At 44.4% G+C, this 21,588-nt stretch overlaps 1 protein-coding gene across 13 annotated transcripts in view; it reads left to right on the forward strand.

Annotated features, from left to right (window-relative positions):
- The window catches only part of LOC104299421 (poly(rC)-binding protein 3), a 588,572-nt gene that overhangs the window by 389,322 nt on the left and 177,662 nt on the right, over window positions 1–21,588 (forward strand). For 7 of the 13 annotated variants that reach the window (XM_054164289.1, XM_054164286.1, XM_054164288.1 and 4 more), the window contains exon 1: window positions 18,733–18,931. The exons of 2 other annotated variants lie outside the window; for them this stretch is intronic. The gene's annotated coding sequence lies outside the window, so the exon portion shown is untranslated. Of the gene's footprint in view, window positions 1–18,732; window positions 18,932–19,006; window positions 19,259–21,588 lie in introns of those variants that run through there. 4 more of the 13 variants (XM_054164285.1, XM_054164290.1, XM_054164291.1 and 1 more) reach the window with 2 other exon arrangements.

Below are 21,588 nucleotides of genomic sequence, written 5' to 3' on the forward strand. Positions count from 1 at the left end.
GGAGGGACGAAAAGCGAGAAGGCACATTGTGTTATTTAATGAGTGGATTAATGTGCCAGCCCCCAGAATATTCTGTCTAAATAAGGAAACTGAGTCATCTTCCTAGCCTGAAATCTCAAAATGTTTCCATACAGCCAATATATGTGCCATCTCATAATGTGATTATGACAGAAGATGCAAGCAAAGCATGTTTGAACCTGCAGCATAATGAGACAGCTCTTAGGAAAGCTGGGAACTGATGGAAAATCAGTGAGCCAACACTTTTAAAGCTTTAGGATTTCTTTGCATTTGAAATAGAATAGAAGAATAGAATAGAATAAACCAGGTTGGAAGAGACCTTCAAGATCATCATGTTCAACCTATCAACCAATCCAATCCACCTAATCAACTAACCCATGGCACCAAGCACCCCATCAAGTCTCCTCCTAAACACCTCCAATGATGGTGACTCCACCACCTCCCTGGGCAGCCCATTCCAATGGGCAATCACTCTCTCTGTGTAGAACTTCTTCCTAACATCCAGCTTAAACCTCCCCTAGTACAATTTGAGACTGTGTCCTCTTGTTCTGGTGCTGGCTTCCTGGGAGAAGAGACCAACCTTTGCCTGTCTACAACCTCCCTTCAGGTAGTTGTAGAGAGCAATAAGGTCACCCCTGAGCCTTCTCTTCTCCAGGCTAAGCAACCCCAGCTCCCTCAGCCTCTCCTCATAGGGCTTGTGTTCCTAACCCCTCACCAACTTTGTTGCCCTTCTCTGGATACATTCCAGCAAGTCAACATCCTTCCTAAACTGAGGGGCCCAGAACTGGACACAGGACTCGAGGTGTGGCCTAACCAGTGCAGTGTACAGGGGGAGAATGACCTCCCTGCTCCTGCTGGCCACACTGTTCCTGATGCAGGCCAGGATGCCTTTGGCCCTCTTGGCCACCTGGGCACACTGCAGGCTCATGTTCAGCCTACCATCAACCAGTACCCCCAGGTCCCTCTCTGTCTGGCCACTCTCCAGCCACTCTGACCTCAGCCTGTGGCACTGCATGGGGTTGCTGTGGCCAATGTGCAGAACCTGGCACTTGGATGTGTTCAATCTCATGCTGTTGGACTCTGCCCATCTGTCCAGCCTGTCGAGGTCCCTCTGCAGAGCCTCTCTACCCTCCAGCAGATCAACTCCTGCCCCCAGCTTGGTGTCGTCAGCAAATTTACTGATGATGGACTTAATGGCCTCATCCAGATCATCAATAAAGATGTTAAAGAGCATGGGGCCCAGCACTGATCCTTGGGGCACACCACTAGTGACTGGCCACCTGCTGGATGTGGTATAAATACTGCTTGAGGATCAGGACAACCCCCGTCTTCATGTTGCCCACTCAAAGAGGGAGAAGCAAAAGCTTAGTACTTTGGGCCTAGCCCCATTTAAGATTAAAGAGCTAGAAAGATCTTGATTCCCTAATAATTTATGAGCCATAAAAGATAGTTGTCCATGTGCCTTATAGACAGCTGTGAGCAATATAGACATGATTCAGTCAAAGTTTTGCAGAGAATAAATCATAAATTCAAACCAATGAGGAAAAAAAAGGCAACATCCAATTACCTCTATGTTCACTTAGCATGATTTTGTAAGGGATTGTGTAATATTGCAGCTTGTTGTTCCTCTGTGATGTTGCACATCTCCTCTTTATGGGACTCTCCTCTTTATGGCAACCAGCACCAGAAAAAGAGGACACAGTCTCAAGCTGCATCTGGGGAAGTTTAGACTTGAGGTGAGGAGAAAGTTCTCCACAGAGAGAGTTGTTAACCAATGGATTGTGCTGCCCAGGGAGGTGGTGGAGTCACCATCCCTGGAGGTGTTCAAGAGGGGACTGGACATGGCACAGTGCCATGGTTTAGTAGTCATGAGGTGTTGGGTGACAGGTTGGACTTGATGATCTTTGAGGTCTTTTCCAACTTTACTGATTCTATGATTTATTGTAGAGGTAAATTTGATTTCTTCATCTGCTATCCCATCCCTGTGCCCATATGTAACATTAAACTCCTGCATTGCTTTGGGCAAAAGTGACCAAAGTCATGTCTGTAATACAGTCCACAATGGCACTCTCGGATTTCAAAGTGAGATTGCTTGTAAAAATACTTTTAGATAACTGGGGGGGGGAAGCTATAGGAACTGAAATTTTGTTTTATATAATTTTCTTTTGCATTACAAGTTTCTTTTCTGTAACCCATACATGTTGCATTGTTTATTTTTCATGGAGGAAAAAAAAATCACTCTCTGGGGTGAAGTGTAAGAATTGATTAGTTCAAGTAACTTCATTCACCAGCTATGTGTGGAAACAGAAGATACTTAGGAGAGACATCAGTAGGCTGAGAGATTATTTAAAGTAATACTGCCAAATTCTCAAGTGGCACTTCACTTTGTAAGTGGATGGGTGTAATTACTTTAAAATGTGCTGCAGACTCAGAAGTTGGTCTGCTTTACAGGGGAAACATCTGGGGAAAAAAGAACAAAAATTGTGAAGGCTGGATAAGAACACTACCTAGATGCAGTGCAGGAGCTGGGGTTGCTTAGCCTGGAGAAGAGGAGACTCAGGGGTGACCTTATTACTCTCTACAACTACCTGAAGGGAGGTTGTAGACAGACGGATGTTGGTCTCTTCTCCCAGGCGGCCAGTACCAGAACAAGAGGACACAGTCTCAGGCTGCGCCAGGGGAGGTTCAGGCTGGATGTTAGGAAAAAGTTCTATACAGAAAGAGTGATTGCACATTGGAATGGGCTGCCTGGGGAGGTGGTGGAGTCACCATCATTGGAGGTTTTCAGGAGGAGACTTGATGGGGTGCTTGGTGCCGTGGGTTAGTTGTTTAGGTGGTGTTGGATTGGTTGATGGGTTGGACGTGATGATCTTGAAGGTCTCTTCCAACCTGGTTTATTCTATGTATAATTCAGAACCTAAGATCAGAGTTGGCTCTCCAGCTGCATGAAGTTCAGAAAGGCCAAGTGCAAGGTCAGACACTTAGGTTGGGGCAATCCAAGGACAAATATAAGCTGAGCAAGGAGTGGCTCAAGAGCGGTCTCGAGGAAAAGGACTTGGGGATGTCAGCCAAAGAAAACCTCAACAGGAGCCAGCAATGTGTGCTTGCAGCCCCAAAAGGCCAATCATGTCCTGGACTGCATCAAAAGAACAAGAGAACACAATCTCAAGCTGTGCCAGGGAAGGTTTAGCTTGGATGTTAGGAAGAAGTTCTTCACAGAAAGAGAGATTGGCCGTTGGAATGTGCTGCCCAGGGAGGTGGTGGAGTCACCATCACTGGAAGTGTTTAAGACAAGACTGGATGGGGTGCTTGGTGCCATGGTTTAGTTGATTAGATGGTGTTGGATGATGGGTTGGACTTGACGATCTCAAAGCTCTTTTCCAACCTGGTTAATTCTATTCTGTTCTAAGTGTGACCACCAATATGAGGGAGGTGATTCTGCCCTTCGGTGCTGCTCTTGTGAGACCCACCTGGGCTACTACATCCAGTTCTCATGCCCCCAGTGTTGAGGGACATCAAACTGCTGGAGTGGGTCCATGGGAGGGCCACAAAGATGATCAGAGGGCTGAAGAACCTCCCTTATGGGGAGAGACTGCAAGAGTTAGGGCTGTTCAGCCTGGAGAAGGCTCCAGGGAGACCTTATTGGCACTTGGTGCCATGGTTTAGTAGTCATGAGGTCTTGGGTGACAGGTTGGACTTGATGATCTTCAAGGTCTCTTCCAACCTTATTGATTCTGTGATTCTTATAGCAGCCTTTCAGTACCTGAAGGAGGCTTACAAGAAAGCCAGGAAGGGACTTTTTACAGTGGCTGGTTGTGATAGGATTAGAGAGACCAGCTTTAAAGTTTGGGGAGGGTAGATTTAGACTAGATATTAGGAAAAAAATCATTACAGTGAGGGTGGTGAACCACTGGAACAGGCTGCCTAGGGAGATTGTGAATGCCCCTTCCCTGGACATGTCCAAGGCCAGGTTGGATGAAGACTTGAGTGACCTGGTGTAGTGGAAGGTGTCCTTGCCCATAGCAGGGGGGTTTGATCTAGATGATATTTAAGTTCATTGCCAACCAACACCATTCTATGACTCTATTAATAATTTGTGTTATTAATGACAGTCAGTGTAGGTAAATAGTTCACCTTGATAATGCTGATGTGGGATGAGATACTGCAAATGTTCCCCAATCAAATATCCTGTTGGGTCCTTCTATACTATCTGACAGGCAGTAATCAGGGCAAAGCACTGCTGAAAGTAATTCCTACAACACTGGGGGTTTTAATTAAAATCCTGATGACAAATTATCTTTGTTGTTCCTTCCACCATTTTATCCCTTGCATCCTAAGTTAATTACATGGCATTTTAATGGAGGCTTTGTGAACATACTATACATGTCAAAGAAAAAGCAAAATCCTGTCAGTTTCTGGAAGTCACCCAAACTCTCACAAATGTATGTGAGTTTAATTCCAATAATGTTTCAGTTTGGGGGGTTCATCCTTTATATTTTTACCTGTCAAACACTCATTCAGTTTCTCTTAACAGGTGGGAGTAACAAAACCTGTATTATCCCTCTTATTTTTCTTCTGTGAATAAAATAAACCCACAAGTAATTGGACATCTCACAGACTCACAGTTTAGGACTGAAAAGTAGAAATAAGAAGAAACCCACATGATTATGGAATGTTTAAATTAGGCAGCACTGTGAGTTGCAAAGGAGGTGAGACTAGGTGGCTTAAAAGTTTCATAGTATCAGTCAGGGTTGGAAGGGACCACAAGGATCATCTAGTTCCAACCTCCCTGCCATGGGCAGGGACACCCCACACTAGATCAGGCTGGCCAGAGCCTCATCCAGCCTGGGCTTAAACACCCCCAGGGATGGGGCCTCAACCACCTCCCTGGACAACCCATTCCAGGGCTTCACCACTCTCATGGGGAAGAACTTCCTCCTCACCTCCAGCCTGAATCTCCCCACCTCCAGCTTCATTCCATTCCCCCTAGTCCTATCACTACCTGAGATCCTGAGAAGTCCCTCCCCAGCCTTCTTGTAGGCCCCCTTCAGATACTGGAAGGCCACAATGAGGTCACCTCGGAGCCTTCTCTTCTCCAGACTGAACAGCCCCAACTCCTTCAGTCTGTCCTCATAGGAGAGGAGCTCCAGCCCTCTGATCATCCTCATGGCCCTTCTCTGGACACGCTCCAGCATGTCCATATCCCTCTTGTAATAGGGGCTCCAGAACTGGATGCAGTCCTCCAGGTGTGGTCTCACCAGAGCTGAGTAGAGGGGGAGAATCACCTCCCTTGACCTGCTGGCTCTGTTTTTCTTGATGCAGCCCAGGATCTGATTGGCTTTCCGGGCTGCAAGTGCACACTGAGAGCTCATGTTGAGCTTCTCGTCCACCAGCACCCCCAAGTCTCTCTCCTCAGGGCTGCTCTCCAGCCAGTCACTGCCCAGCCTGCATTTGTGTCTGGGATTGCCTCCACCCAGATGCAGGACCCTGCACTTGGTCTTGTTGAACCTCATGACGTTGGCTTTGCCCACCTCTCCAGCCTGTCAAGGTCCCTGTGGATGGCATCCCTTCCCTCCAGCATGTCTGTTGACAGGTAGCAGAGAAAATTCATGAGATGCTGAGTTGAGTGTGATTTTTTGCAGTGCCTTTTGGTTTTATTTTCTAGCCATATTATCAGATTTAGCCATGGATCACTATTTACAAATCAATACTTAAAATTGCTAATAACATACAAATAATCATTAATAATCATTAAGAATCACTACTCCTCTATTTTTTTATATCAGCCTAGTCAGTGAATACAATTTAGTGAGTATGGCTGAACTTTTTTTGTTCAGATCTCAGTTGACTTCAATAGAGAAAAAGGAGGGGGGGGTATTCTTAAACTTCCTTTTGTCTGAAATTTACAAATACTTTGAGTAAAATTGGGAGGTTGTCAGTATGATAAAAGGAACTTAAACTAGAGGGTTTAGCAGCTCATTGTTGGGACTGTTTCACAGGTTTCCATGGAAGATTGCCCTGAAGGAAATGAGACACAAAGAGGATGCTGCTGTCTGAAGACAGCCTCCCCACAGCCCAGCCCACAGTCCAGGCAGTCACACAGGCACAACAGACAGGCAGAGTGTGCAGCCTGGTCTCCAGTGTTAAAAAAGAGACATCAAGGAGGGCTTCTCAGGAGCAATGCAGACCAATGTATGGTCATGTAGGCAGGGAATTAAGGAAGCCAGAGCTGTTAGATTTGAAATTGGTGAGGAATGGGAATGGCAACAAGAAGCGCTTCTAGAGGTAGAATCAAAAGGAGGTCTAAGGAAGATATAGGGCTGTGAAACAAGGCAGCAGATCTCATAGGAAAGCACATAGAAAGGGCTGAGCAAGTCAGTGTCGTCTTTGCTTTGGTCTTTACTGGCACATTCTGTCCTCAGATCTCCAGGGTAGGACCTGAGATGATGAAGTTAGTGACCATATAAGGAAACTGGATACACACAAATCCATGGGACAGGAGAGAATGGATCCCAGGAAAGAGCTGTTTGAGGTCACTGCAAGGACTGCTTTGTATTTTCTTCACAAGGTCCCTAGGGATCAGGAAAGGTTTCTGAGGGCTGGATAAAGGCAAACAATACATGCATGTGGGCAGGAAGGCAGATCCAGGGAACTACTTGCTTATAAAGCTCCCTTCAGTCTCCACAAAGATTTTGGAGAAAACCCTTCTGAAAACCATGCCCAGGTACATGGAGTGCAAGAAGGCAACTTGGAACAGTCATCACAGATTGCACAGTGGCAAATTGTGGTTGATCAATCCCATAGTGTGCTCGGAGGAGACAGCTGGTACAGTGGATGAAGAAAGAGCAGTGGTTATTTACATTGACTTCTGTGAGGCCTGTTACATGGTGTCATGGGTTTAGACAACTGAATTCGATGATGAGTATTCAATACTGTGCTGATGTCATGCCAACTTGAAAGTGCTGGATGGAGCAAGGTAGCATGGGGCTTGTATTTGGGACTGTAACACAAGAGACCTCCTGTTTCTGCTTGCTGCTTACAGTTTCTGCTCTTGCGGTGTTGCTCTTTTCCACTGGGCTGGCTGCCTGCTTCGTGGGTTGGGTCATTTTATCACTGGCTTATGCTGCTGCTGGTGCTTGTGCTGTGCTCTTCTGAGAAATAGGCTAAGGTATTGTACATTGTATTATTTCCAGTAAATGAATACCTTATCTCAGCCCCTGGGGTGAGTGTGTTACTTTCCCTCCCAATCTGGAGGGGGGGTGGGGAGGGGCTTGCTTGTGTGAGTAGGCTGTCTTAAAACAGGACACATGGTCAAATTAGTAAAACATGGACTTGAGAAGTGAACTAGAAGGTGAGTGCACTGCTAGCCATATAATGAGGCTGCAAGAGTTGTGATCAGGTATATAATTCCCAATTAATGAGTGGTTTTGTCCTAGTTTAGAGCGGGACAGATGCTCTATTGCCCCAAAAGGGGCAAAAGAATGATGCTAACACAAGTGGATTGGATAGTCATGGAAAGTTTAAATGGAAAAGCAATGAACATACTCCAAAAGTACAAAGCACTATTGGTGAGCACATCCAAAGCTTACAGAGTTCCCTTACACCACTCCAAAAAAGAAAAGCCCAACACTTCCCTTCTCCCCACTTGGGAGGCATTAACATTAACATAGTTAATGACACAGAAAAGTGACCGAAGGAGAGAAAAGGTGTACCAGGAGACACAGCACAGTACAAAGCCAAACAGAGAAATGAAACTCAGAAAGTGAGCAAACAAATGTTCAAGAGTCAAAATGAGGAAATGTGAATACCAAATGGTACACAGATAAATCATTTTGCTCCCATAATGCTGCAGCACTCCAGAATCTAAATGGGCTGTGCTAAGGGCAGCTCTGTGAGGTAAGACAAGGTTATTATTTCATGTCGGTGGAGCTAAGGCACTGAAAGACAAAGCAAATCTCAAGAGAGCACAGTGGAAATCTGCAGGTGAAGAAGAGTCTGAACTTAGTGAGCATCACTGAATTAGCTCTCCCTCAATAAAATATCAGGCATTTTAAAAGAAAATAGTGGACTGAAGTAGGATATGAAGCTGGATGCAAAAAATCATTGTGGTGGGGCAGGGTATGATTTCATATTGAATAGAATCACTGTTCTACATTTTTTTCCCTGCTGTTACTATGCTAGTGGGCTTGGCCAACAATGGTATAAACTCTCAGAAAAGCTGGGTCAAATATACCTGCAATAAGCTCTAATAACTCTAGCTTGCAACACTAATATTTATTGCAATTTTAGTGTTATCTGCCAATATTGATGTAACACATGTTCTGACGGTACTGCACAATGAGCAACTGCCAACACACACTTCAAAGCTGTTCCTGTTTTTAAATCTATTATTTACTCTACAGCTCTTCAGTAGTTTTCCTCATCAAACTAGTCAAGCTCTATCCTTGCACATTAACTCTTAATGTGTTGCACCAGCATATTGAAATACTTCACAGTAGCCTTTTACATGAGGAATTTTGCTGCATTTCAGGCTCTTCGTAAGAAACTCGAAGAGCACAACATGGACAATGTATTCAAATATTCTTGATGGTGAGAAATGAGTTGTTTGCTTTTTTGAGAATGACATCATACTGATGACCTTGGAGACAGAACTAAGGCTGACACTGCCATACATTTAGGGTCAAGGCCCTTGACTCTCAGGATCATAACACTGGGGAAGTAGTCTTCACTGAGAATGCAGAAGCAGCAAAGTTAAATTGAGTCCTCAGCTTCCAGCAGCAAAATGAACTGACTATAAGGAAAGGTGGTAGGCTGCTGGAAAGACAAAGTGCACATCCCTTAACATCCACCCTCCCTAATTTTGTCCATATTAGGACCGGGAAAAACAGGTTGTCTGAAACTGCTGCCGTCCCTAAAGTAGGAGTGGAAACTATTGGTAGAATGCCCAGTGCCAGCAGCTGTGATAGCTGACTGGTATCTGTCCCTGGAGGCAGCCAGATTAGCAGTGTGGATCCTCTAGATCTCTCCATTGCAATTCCCTGCTTTCCTGCAGCAGTCAGGGGTGGTCCTGCCCCATCTGTTGTTTTAGGAGAACTGGATGTCAGTTTTGTCTGAGCCGTTGAAAAGCCCTGTGCTGGCTACAGAATAAAAGACATTCAAAATGTTTGTAGTCTTAAATGAGAACTAATCATGGCCTTACTCATATTTAGAAATCTGGGGAATGTGCTCAGTCTCAATGCTGTGTGCACCATGCTACTTGTTCCAAAATGCAGATGACATTACCAGCATTTCATTTATCACTCCTGGCTAGCTCAATTTCTTCTTTCCCACCCAAGGCTTGCTATTGTCAGCTCAACAGGTTAGTGTTCAAACCATGCTTCATTCATTCAGGGTGGATGGATGTTCTGCCATTATGGTTAGCATTTGAGACTTGAACTACCAAGGTGGTTCAGTTTTGACCTTCCAATTTCACAGTGTTTTGGGGATTTTTGGCTTGCTCTACTTTCTGCCACGAGACTATAAATGAAACTTCACAAGTTTATTCCACAACTGTCTGACTGATTTCTGTGCCCTGGAGCTTTGTTCCTTCAAGCTAGCAAACCTCAGACCTTAAGTGAGCTTTAGATCTTTACATTGTTCCCTTGGTCCATCCAGTGCTTGAGACAGGATAGGATAGGATAGGATAGGATAGGATAGGATAGGATAGGATAGGATAGGATAGGATAGGATAGGATAGGATAGAATAGAATAGAATAGAATAGAATAGAATAGACCAGTTTGGAAAAGACCTTCAAGATCATCAAGTCCAACCTATCATCCAACACCATCTAATCAACAAAACCAGGGCACCAAGCACCCCATCCAGTCTCTTCCTAAACACTTCAAGCAATGGTGACTCCACCACCTCCCTGGGCAGCACATTCCAATGGCCAATCTCTCTTTCTGGGAAGAACTTCCAAAACTGGACACGGGACTCAAGGTGTGGCCTAACCAATGCAGAGTACAGGGGCACAATGACTTCCCTGCTCCTGCTGGCCACACTATTCTTGATGCAGGCCAGGATACCATTGGCCTTCTTGGCCACCTGGGCACACTGCTGACTCATGTTTAGGCAGCTGTCAATCAGCACCCCCAGGTCCCTTTCTGTTTGGCAGCTCTCCAGCCACTCTGACCCGTTGCTCAGGTCCAACTTATTCCAACAGTAAGCAAACTCTGATGTTTGTGTGCAGGCATCTTTGTCCTTCTCAGTGAAAACCTTCTGGACATCACAGCTGGATGTCTACTTCAACTTTTGCCTTGGGCAGTTGTGACAAGGAGCTGATTGATTTTTATATTAGTTCTCAGTCAAAACTGGATGTTTGCTTCCAGTCTTCAGTGAAGTATTAGGGAAATGCAGTAAGGCACTCAAAAGCAACAACAACAAGTTTTTTCTCTGAGTTTTAAAAGAAGAAAAGGATGGAGGATTTGAAATTATTTTTAGCTCTGTGATTAGTAGTGTATAAATGTTATTTAGAATTTATAATAAAAATATAGTTGCTGCTTCTTTGTACAAGTCAACTAGCAACTCCTTTTACACCCACCAGGACACTTAGTCACCTCTTTGGTAAATCATTGCAAGTAAACTTACTCAAGAATATCTTTGCTAAACTGGCATGCTTCCCATGGCAGTGAAAAATTACCTTCTACCTTCCCTGTAACAACCAAGCACAGTTGCACAGCCTGTTTGAAAACCCAGGGCTCACCCAGAATTGTGGAGTATTGCTTTGCCATCTGCTTCTTGCAGGAGAGAATCACAGAATCATTTGGGTTGGAAAAGACCTTTAAGAACATCAAGTCTAACCGTTATCTGACTCCACCAAGGCTGGTGCTAAACCATGTCCCTTAGTACCACATCTGTGCATCTTTTAAACAACTCCAGGGATGGGGATTCAGCCAGCTCCCTGAGCTGGAGCCTATTCCAGTGTTTGATAACCCTTTGAGTGAAGTTTCTTCTAGTAGCTAATCCAAACCTTCCCTGTGCAATTTGAGACCATTTCCTCTTGTCCTGTCACTTGTTATTAGGGGGAAGAGACCAATACCCACCTCACTACAACCCCTTTTCAGGTAGTTGTAGAAACTAATAGGGTGTCCCTTGAGAACCCTCTTCTCCAGACTTAAAACAACCCCAGTTCCTTAAGCCACTCCTCAGAAGATACGTTCTCCAGACTCTTCAGCAGCTTTGCTGCCCTTCTCTGGACATGCTCCATCACTTCAATATCTTTCTTGTAGTGAGGGTCCCAAAACTGTACCCAGTATTCAAGATGTGCCAGTGCTGAGTACAGGTATACAATCATTTCCCTGGTCCTGCTGGCCACGCTATTCCTGATACAGGCCAGAATGCTGTTGGCCTTCTTGGTCACCTGGGCACAATGCTGGCTTATATTCAGCCAGCTGTCAATCAACATCCCCAGATCTTTCTTTGCTGGGCCACTTTCCAGCCACTCTTCTCCAAAACTGTAGGGCTGCATGCAACCTTCATGACTGAAGTGCAAGACCTAGTACTTGACCTTACTGAATCTCATACAGCTGGCCTCAGCCCATTGCTCCAGCCTGTCCAGGTCTTTCCGTAGAGCTTTCCTACCCTCAAGCAGATCAACAGAGCTGTTCATTCATGCCTGTTAGGACTAATCCTTTAACTGCTAATAAAGTCCTTCTGTCCATTCCCCAGTGACCCTTTGAAAACAGAAAGGAAATACCTGATGTATTTGGGCCTCTATGACCCTGCCAGAGAAAACACTCATGTCTTAAGACACCCTATGCACCTTTCTTTATAGAATCATAGAATTGTGAGGGTTGGAAGGGACCTCAAGGATTATCTAGTTCCAATTCCCCTGTCATGGGCAGGGACACCTCACACTACATCAGGTTGCTCACAGCCACATCCAGCTTGGTCTTGAAAACCTTCAGGGATGAGACTTCCACTACCACCCTGGGCAACCTGTGCCAGTGTTTCACCACCCTCAGGAGGAAGAATTTCTTCCTAACATCCAATCTGAATCTACCTGTTTCTAGTTTTGTTCCATTCCCCCTAGTCCTATCATTACCTGACACCCTAAAATCTCCCTCCCCAGCTTTCTTGTAGGCCCCCTTCAGATACTGGAAGGCCACAATTAGGTCTCCTCAGAGCCTCTCTTCTCCAGAATGAACAGTCCCAACTTTCTCAGTTTGTCCTCACAGGAGAGGAGCTCCATCCTTGTGCTCATCCTCATGGCCCTTCTCTGGACACATTCCAGCACCTCCAGATCCTTCTTGTATTAGGGGCTCCAGAAGCGGACACAGTATTCCAGGTGGAGTATCTTTGTTTTCTACTGAGAACCTACTGGGTTTACTTTGTTTCATCTTGTCTATTGCGCCACACTGGCTGGGTAGTGGAAACACTGCAAAATTATGTTAAGCAGGACTTCAGGGCAAACATCCAAGTGTAGAATAGAATAGAATAGAATAGAATAGAATAGAATAGAATAGAATAGAATAGAATAGAATAGAATAGAATAGAATAGAATAGAATTAACCAGGTTGGAAGAGACCTTAGAGATCATCGAGTCCAACCCATCATCCAACACTATCTAATCAACTAAACCATGGCACCAAGCACCCCATCAAGTCTCTTCCTAAACTCCTGCAGTGATGGTGACTCCATCACCTCCCTGGGCAGCCCATTCCAATGGCCAATCACTCTTTCTATGAAGAATTTCTTCCTAACCTCCAGCCTAAACCTCCCCTGGTGCAGCTTGAGACTGTGTCCTCTTATCCTGGTGCTGGTTGCCTGGGAGACTAACCCCCTCCTGGCTACAACCTCCCTTCAGGTAGTTGTAGACAGCAATAAGGTCTCCCTTGAGTCTTCTCTTCTCCAGGCTAAGCAACCCCAGCTCCCTCAGCCTCTCCTCATAGTACTTGTCCTCCAAGCCCCTCCCCAGCTTTGTTGCCCTTCTCTGGACACATTCCCACAAGTCAACATCTTTCCTGAACTGAGGGGCCCAATAGAGAGCAAAAGAGTATAAATAAAACAATGACAAATTTGCTTCTGATCTATATTTAACCATGACTCTTGTTTCAAGTATCCTACAAGGGATTTCTTTCCCATTGCCCTGTGGTAAGAGCATAAGTTGGTGGATTCACAGAGTCAGCCTTCCTCCCAGGTGGTGAGCTCACTTCTTTATGACTTCCATGTCCAAATAACGTCTGTGCTTTTGGATGCAAATGCAAATGCTGATCATATCTTGTCTTGAATGACTTTCTATAGGCATCACATTTTATTGACATGGATAACAGATGCTGTAAAATCCATATGGTATGAGCACTAATGCAATCTGTATGTCATGTTTCAGATATAGCATCCCTTTTGAGGAACAGCCCCTCTCTCTTTTGCTCTTTGTCTAGGTACTAAGTGCATTTTCTTCTGCTCTAAATACACTGGAACTCTAGGCCAGGGATGTCACTTTTATACAGCTATACCATCATTCCATTTTTAAATAAAAGGGAAAAAACCCACATAAATCCAGGTTTCACCTTATCTTGGACACACAGTGCTCCTGGTTCCCTGTGGATACAGTCTCTCTTGATACAGAAAGCCAGACACTGATTTTAAAGATAGGATTCATTTTGGAGTTTATTGATGCAATAGACCTTGGTTTTGGCTGCCTTTAGAGAACAGAATTTCAGCCAAGCACAGCTGATGTTATAATCTTGGATGATACGGCATTTGTGATTGTCCAGCCAGCCTTCCCAGGGATCAGCCTGCATCTCTGGGTTTGCACACTGTTACACTCATCCTGACAAAATTACTGGCGGTGTGGAAGGAGAACATGGATATCACTGTGGTGGATTTAGATCTTTCCCAGGCACAAGATGTTTTATTGTTTGCATTGTTTTCTTATTTAAACAAAAAAAAATCAAGAGCTTTTCCAGAGCAATATTTGAGGTCTGTAGCACAGAGTTAGTTATCTCTCTCTTCACAGTATTTTTAGGAAAGAGGTAAACACTTAGATTTAAAAAAAAAAATAAATATGCTAAAACAGACATCACAACACACTGAGATTTTACTTGTAGAAAAACACTGGCTCTGAATGAAAGAATTCTCCTCCCTTACCTCCACTAGTGCTGGGGATTTTTTAATATATCTTGCCCTTCCCTTGCCCTTCCCTTCCCTTCCCTTCCCTTCCCTTCCCTTCCCTTCCCTTCCCTTTCCCTTTCCCTTTCCCTTTCCCTTCCCTTCCCTTCCCTTCCCCTTCCCTTCCCTTCCCTTCCCTTCCCTTCCCTTCCCTTCCCCTTCCCTTCCCTTCCCCCTTCCCTTTCCCTTCCCCTTCCCTTCCCCTTCCCTTCCCCTTCCCTTCCCTTCCCTTCCCTTCCCTTCCCTTCCCCTTCCCTTCCCTTCCCTTCCCTTCCCTTCCCTTCCCTTCCCTTCCCTTCCCTTCCCTTCCCTTCCCTTCCCTTCCCTTCCCTTCCCTTCCCTTCCCTTCCCTTCCCTTCCCTTCCCTTCCCTTCCCTTCCCTTCCCTTCCCTTCCCTTCCCTTCCCTTCCCTTCCCTTCCCTTCCCTTCCCTTCCCTTCCTTTCCTCTTTTATTTTCTTTTCTTTTCTTTTCTTTTCTTTTCTTTTTTCTTTTCTTTTCTTTTCTTTTCTTTTCTTTTCTTTTCTTTTCTTTTCTTTTCTTTTCTTTTCTTTTCTTTTCTTTTCTTTTCTTTTCTTTTCGTTTCTTTTCTTTTCTTTTCTTTTCTTTTCTTTTCTTTTCTTTTCTTTTCTTTCTTTCCTTTTCTTTTCTTCTCCTTTTCTTTTTTCTTTTCTTTTCTTCTCCTTTTCTTTTCTTCTCCTTTTCTTTTCTTCTCTTTTCTCCTCTTCTCTTTTCTTTTATTCTCTTCTCTTCTCTTTTCTTCTCTTCTCTTTTCTTTTCTTCTCTTTTCTTTTTTCTTCTTTTTTTCTTTTTTCTTTTCTTTTCTTTTCTCTTCTCTTTTCTTCTCTTTTCTTTTCTTCTCTTTTCTTTTCTTCTCTTTTCTTTTTTCTTCTCTTTTTTCTTCTCTTCTCTTCTCTTCTCTTCTCTTCTCTTCTCTTCTCTTCTCTTCTCTTCTTTCTTTCTTCTCTTTTCTTCTCTTCTCTTTTCTTTTTTCTTTCCTTTTCACTTTCTTCTCCTTTCCTTTCTTTTTCCTTTTTATTAATCTAGTGTATGGTGCTACCACATTTGCAGAGCTCGATCCAGAAGAATCGAAGCACATGCTTAAGGAGAAGAATGGCATGTGGTTCATGAACCCCATAATTAGTTCCCCTTCCTAGCTCTAAGCAGTAATTAAGTCTGTCACTTCTGCTCTGCTGATTCATTTATTTAGCTATTTAATTGCTCAGCTGAATACGTCTTTATCTCCGGAACTGCAACATTTTACTCAGACAAAGAAACAGTATAATCCACTACTGTTTTTTTCTTTTCCTAAGAGCAGGGACATGCTAAACAAAAAGAACACTAACACTAGATGATTTGGTGGTGGTGTCAGTTTTCACTTATCAAACAAAACGGTGTTTAAAGGAAAGCTTCAACCGGTGCTTGAGGAGAGCTTTCCACATATAGGCTTACTTCTCCAGGAAATTATGTCAAGGACTGTGATCTGAAGTATCAGATCTCAGCCTCCATTTCCACCATGCACTTAAAGCACTTCCAGGAAATAGTAATACTTTTCTATAAAACTAGAAGTCAGACCCTGATCTGTTAGTGAAGCCCCAACAGACTATTTGCAAATGTTTTATAAAGCATTTTAAATGGCAAATATATACTGAATTGTTTACAAACGAAGCAGTATCTTTATGCATTTTCTTTTGGAGACATTGCTTATGGAGATTTCTGTCATCTGTCACCTAGATTTATCATCAAATACAGCATTTTGGTCTGTAAAGCAAATAGCATTTTGGATACTGTTCAAGCTTACTAAGCAGAGCGCTTCTGAATACCTCCCTGTGAGGCACATTACCATACATCCAGTTTTCCTCGTTTTCAGCATCCTTAAGGAGGTTACAATATTCATCCACCATTTGGATGAAGCTGCTGTAGGAAAGCAGCATGTAAAACAGCGAGGACCAGGTCAAGGCAGTTCAACTCAAACAGGGCCTCTTGGCAAAATGAGAAAATGTTATTCATTTTTACACCTTTTCTTTTTTCCCTCTGTCTTTGAATGCTGATCCAGAAAGTGGAAGGTACCAAAATTATCCAAAATTCCAGGAGAAGGATCTCTTCCTTTTACTTATAGCATCAGTTCCACATACTCATTCATCTGCTTGGCTGCTTGGATTTTTATACCATGCACACAAGCTGGCATTTCACCCCATTAGTGACTTATTTTTAATGTCTTGTCACTGAGTTACAGCTGCACAGCTGTGTAAGTCACAGGTCACGTTTTTCCCAGGTAAGCTTATTATGCTGAAAGTCTTTGAATGCTTTCCTGGACGGGCTTTTGGTTTTGAGGGTTATTGGGGTTTTTTTTCTCCCTTCAGCAAAGGCTCTGTCCACTCTTTTGCAATGTGAAGAATGTCTACTCCTGCTGCTGTGGACACTCAGCTTGGTCCTCCTTGAAGTAAAGGCAAGAGCCTATATAAAGATCAGCCAGTGGGAGTGGCAGAGTTTATTTGCTGTATTGCAATACCTTGCAAATACAGCTGGACATACCTCCAGCTGCTGGGCTGGACATCACTCTGCCTGTGCCAGAACAGGGATCTCTGCTTCACTCTTCTCCATCCTCAGGGAGGTCTTTGTCTGCTTGCAGGCTGGCAGCTTTGGCCCAACAATGCTTAGTCTGTATTGTTTGTGTTGGTGTTATTGTTCTGCATCTGTGCCCTCTGGATTACTGAGAGCTCTTTGTTGAAATAAAGACTTTATCTGTCTTTGTTAAAACTAGGAAGTCTGGGAATCTTGTGGGCAGTTTTGTTCTTGTGAGTCTGTGCATGTGACCTTTGGACTAGGAGTTTGCATGAGCTTTACTTTATTCTCTCTTTTAAATGTGTCTCTTCCAATGATCTTTGTTATGTCAGGCACATGCTTAAATTCAAGGAATTTATGTAATAAACCAGCAAAAATAATCTCTGGACGTTGTTGAGGATAAGGGTGCTTTGAGAATGTCTGCATGTGAATGGGTTTAGTCTGAGGAAGCAGTGTGAAGTTCACTTCAGTGGGACAAACCAAGAGGATGGCACAGGAATTAAATGGCAACATTTATTTGTACTAGAAGCAAAGTTTGTTGCTGAGTTGGTGAAAACTGAACAGAGGAAACAGATAATTTCAGATGGCTTTTATCACAGTTCTAAAAGAACATGAGATTAGTCAATAGGATTAACTAGTTTTACATACATTTGTACATAAACATGGAGACGTGAGAGCTGGAGGGACATAATCCAAGTGCCCCCTCCTTGCAATGATTACATTCAAAAACGTCTGTGGAGGGAATTAGGTGACAGAGACTGTCTGCCTCCTCTCAGATGAACCCAACTGTTGTTATCCTGCTCTCAATGCCCTGGAAATTACTCTTTTAAAGGTACTGCAGAGTTTGCAAGCAGCCAAATGAGACCAAACCCGCTCCCTTGCCCTGCCCTGCTCTCTCTCCATGCTCATAAAAGCAGTCCAGGTACTTGGGCAGTGCGAATTGGAGGTCTGCAAATGGTGCACAAGTTCCATGTCCAGGCATTGCTGGAGGAGGCATTTTGCTTGATCAAGGGTGTCTTGTTTGGCTTTTGTGTTGGTTTGGGGTTTTTTTGTTGTTGTTGGTTGGTTTTGGTTTTGTTAGTTGTCAGCTCTAATTCATTGTATAGCTAGAAACCTCAGGCTGGAGTTTCTCCTCGCTCACAGGGCTAGAATATGCTAGTGTAAAGTATGTCTAAATCCCTCAGTTTTGATGAAAATGTGCCAGCCTGTACTTTACTAATATATTGATTTGTCTATCGATCTATTTGAAAACTCTTGGTAAGGTTTCAATTTAGAGACATTATTGCTTATCCTATTTGTGTGATGGAGCGTATCTGTGGGATTGGAAGCTACGTCTGACCAGCCCTGGTCACTGTTCTTGGTTATATAAGGTGCACAAACTTGGGTACCTATAAATATTAGCATGCAGCTGTCACAAAGGGATTGTGAGCAAGCCGCTTGGGACCTCAAAACCATAGTAGCTTGGCACCCAGAAATATACAACTTTGATGAGATACTGCAAGGTTAGGTGTTGGGGGAGAGGGTAGGAAGCTGGTGACTGCTTTTAATATTTATGTCTTCTATTTATTTGATTTTTTAAAAGTTATTATTATTTTTGTTCTCCTTTGTACTTCTGGCACACGTCAGGTCTTCACAATTTTATCACATTAGGATGTGACATTCTTGGCCTTGACAGTGCTTTTGTTTGGATATTTATAGCAGCTTCTGGTCATTGTTGAGCAAAGGAGATTGCCGTGCCCTCTGGCCTTTTCTTAAGCAGATTTTGGGCAGAAGCTCCTCTCATGTGGCACTAATTGAAATGATTGGTGGAGGGGGGTGCTGTGAGCGCACTCGGGCTGACTCGTGCTTATCTGCCAGGGGCTAAGCCAGTGAAGGGAGGGAGGAAAAACGGGGAGATGGGAGGAAAGGGTGGGGGAAAGGAGGGAAAGTGAGAGGGGAGGAAAATTAAAAAAGAGGGGGGGAGGGGGGAAAGGGAAAGGCTCCAAAGCTCGACTCTGCCCGGCTTTGGTGGGGCTTAGAGCTGCCGGCCATCTGCCCGCGCAGGGCGGCGGGTGCGGCTCCGCTCCGCTCGGCTTGGCTGTCGGCAGCCCCGCGCAGGGCGGCGGGAGCGGCTGGCGGCACGGCCCCACGCAGGGAGCGGCGTGGGGCTCCGGCGGAAAGCGGCGTGGGGCTCCGGCCGGGCGAGGGAGCCCGCGCAGCAGGTGCGTACCGTTGCCTGCGCAGGAAGGGGAGAGGCGAGCAGGACTCTCCTCTGCCTCCTGGACTTGCGGGGGGGGTGGGAGATTTGCTTTGTTTGGAGCTTGCAGGAGCCGAGCGTGCTGCTTTTGTGGGCGTTTCAAGCAATGAGTTTCGTTTCTCCGCCTGTCCAGGACAGGCTGCGGTGGGCAAAGTAATTAGAAGATTGAAACCAACAAGTTGCTGTGGAAGTGATGTGTGTGGAGATGGGGCTGGTTTGTCATCCGCAGAAGTGAGCTGCGCTGAAGTATCTGTAAGGGACTTGTCAGCTGGAAAGTGTGGGCTTCCCGCGGGTGAGTAACCCCGCTGGAGCCAGTGGCTCCAGGGCTTAAACGCGATAATATCATCTGGCGAGCAATATGCGTCTGTTCCCTCACTTTGCTGCAGCTACTCCTGGTTAAAGAGTTTCCTGCAAGTTTAACGTGAAATGAGGAGAGGCCAAGGAAAAGCACGGGGTCTATGGAGGGGTTAGAGAGGCAGAGGCAAAGAAGTTTATGACCTACTGGAAACCAGCATCACTATCAAATGCAACCGAGCTGAAATGTTGTCCCATACTTTGGGAGCATTAGCATTGGAAGTTAACTTCTGTCGCGTAGCTGTTAATGTTTCTCGAGGCTTTCTTAAGTTTTCGAATCGCGAATGTCAATGGTTCGAGACAACAAACGTCATGCTGTGCGGTGTGCAGTAGGGGGAGAGAAGTGAACTTCAAAGTGTGTTTCCGAAGCTAGGAAACAATATGGTGGCTTTATGACAACAACAGTGAGAGGACTCTGGACTTCCTGCCTCTTCACTGTTGTTCATGATGCTGTTATTATTTGTAAAGACAGAAACCGTTACTGTGCACTGAAACTTACATGTCTGATACATCTGCTAGAATGTCCTCTTGCACTGGATATGGTTATGTGCAGTGTACCACTTACGTTTGTGTTTGTGACAACCCTGCTGGTACTACTGGAGAAATAAACACTTAGGTAACACGTGTTAGCAAACAATATTTTAACAGCTCATGAGTAGATTTATAGACAGCAAAATGCAGTAACAGCTGGAAATTGGTGTCCATCTTCAAAGGTTAATAAACAATGAATTGCTGTTAGAAGCGCGCGTACCATCCAGTCTTGCAGTGGGTCTTACTTGTTTGTATCTAGTTTTAAAAGTAGAACAATAGTAGGGGAAATGGAGTTGAGCAGTTGGCAATCCATTTGTTCACTGCTTATCCCTACCAAGATTCCTGGTGCAAGCTCGTGAACTGTCCCTGAGGATGGTTTGAAATGGGATCCAGGAATTTGCCGCACAAAAATCAGGCGAGAGTTTTCCAAAAAGGAAAATAAACTGCAAAGCTGAGGCTTGCCTACTCATGAAGCTCTTTAAAATGTCATCTATTGAGCATTCTCCTCGTTGGAAAAACCTGATTGATTGTCTGGTTATTAATCTATACCTTCTGAATCTATAATCAGATGAACGAAAAAATGTTTTTTACGTTCCCTGTGATCTAACATGGCCGATTTCTGACAAAAGACCTTGCTCGCTCTCTTTATCTCATCGGTGTCTATGCTGCAAAAATAAGTCCTCAGGAATATAGCTGCTTGCTTTACTGCTTCCTTCTTTATTATTCTTGGTCTCAAATTTATGCTGGTTTGAGTATTTCTGTAACATTGAACTCTCTCGCCGTTGCTTCCTTCAGCGGCCGTATTTAAACGCATCTACAGAGTGTGTACGTAGTGACATGGATATATTAATTTTGTTCTTATGGCTCAATATATTTTTCTTGTTACTTCTGACAAGGAAACATGATGAATGCTCCATTAGTGGTATTGGTATGAACTACATTAACTCAAGTGCACAGTCAGAAAGAAAGCTCCTTTATTTGAAAGCCTTCGCATAACTGACGTTGTACTAATAATCCTAATGTGTAACCTGTGCTGCGTGTCTTCAGTGTTAGATTAGATTTGCTTTTAGGTTCTTCTAAATATGATTCTTTTTATTCAGGATTACTGAATGTCTTCCAGATGTCCAGGCTCCTTGTTTCAGCCTTACAGCCTCTGAATGCCATGGGAATTTGCAGGGTGAAGGACGCGGTGTGCTTGGGGTAGGCGTTGCAGGATGCAGCCCTTCTCAGAAACCAGCCTTGGTATTGTAGGGCATTGAGGTCTGATACTAATGTAAAGTGAAATGTGGTATTAAAAATATAAGTCAAATCCAAAGACTGCTGTGTTTGTTGGATACCAAAGAGCAAGCTGAAATAGCCCTCTCGGACAGATTACTCCGAATGTGGTGAGTGTCTTTTTCAAGCTGCGAGTGGGGTGCTAGGTTTTCTGTACACAAAGCCGCTCGCCAGGGAGCCATTGCAGGGCAGGAGGCTATCATCGCTGAGGTGTGGTGGTTTGCACCTTTCATGGTGCTCTGTGCAGGGGTAGAGAGCACAGGAGAGCCAAGGCTGAGCTCACTCTCCTGCTTATGATGGCGGGAAGGCCGGGGCTAAGCACGTTCTGTAGGGACAACCTTAGAGGGACGCTGCAATAGGCAAGGATGTACCACTGTGGTAGAGAGTTGTGGAGAAGCTAATGGGGGGTATGGCTGCAGCCATTGATATCTGTGGCAGAAGTCTGAAAGAGCTATTTGCAGG

Source organism: Dryobates pubescens, chromosome 9 (genome assembly GCF_014839835.1).
Source record: "Dryobates pubescens isolate bDryPub1 chromosome 9, bDryPub1.pri, whole genome shotgun sequence".
NCBI lineage: Eukaryota > Metazoa > Chordata > Aves > Piciformes > Picidae > Dryobates > Dryobates pubescens.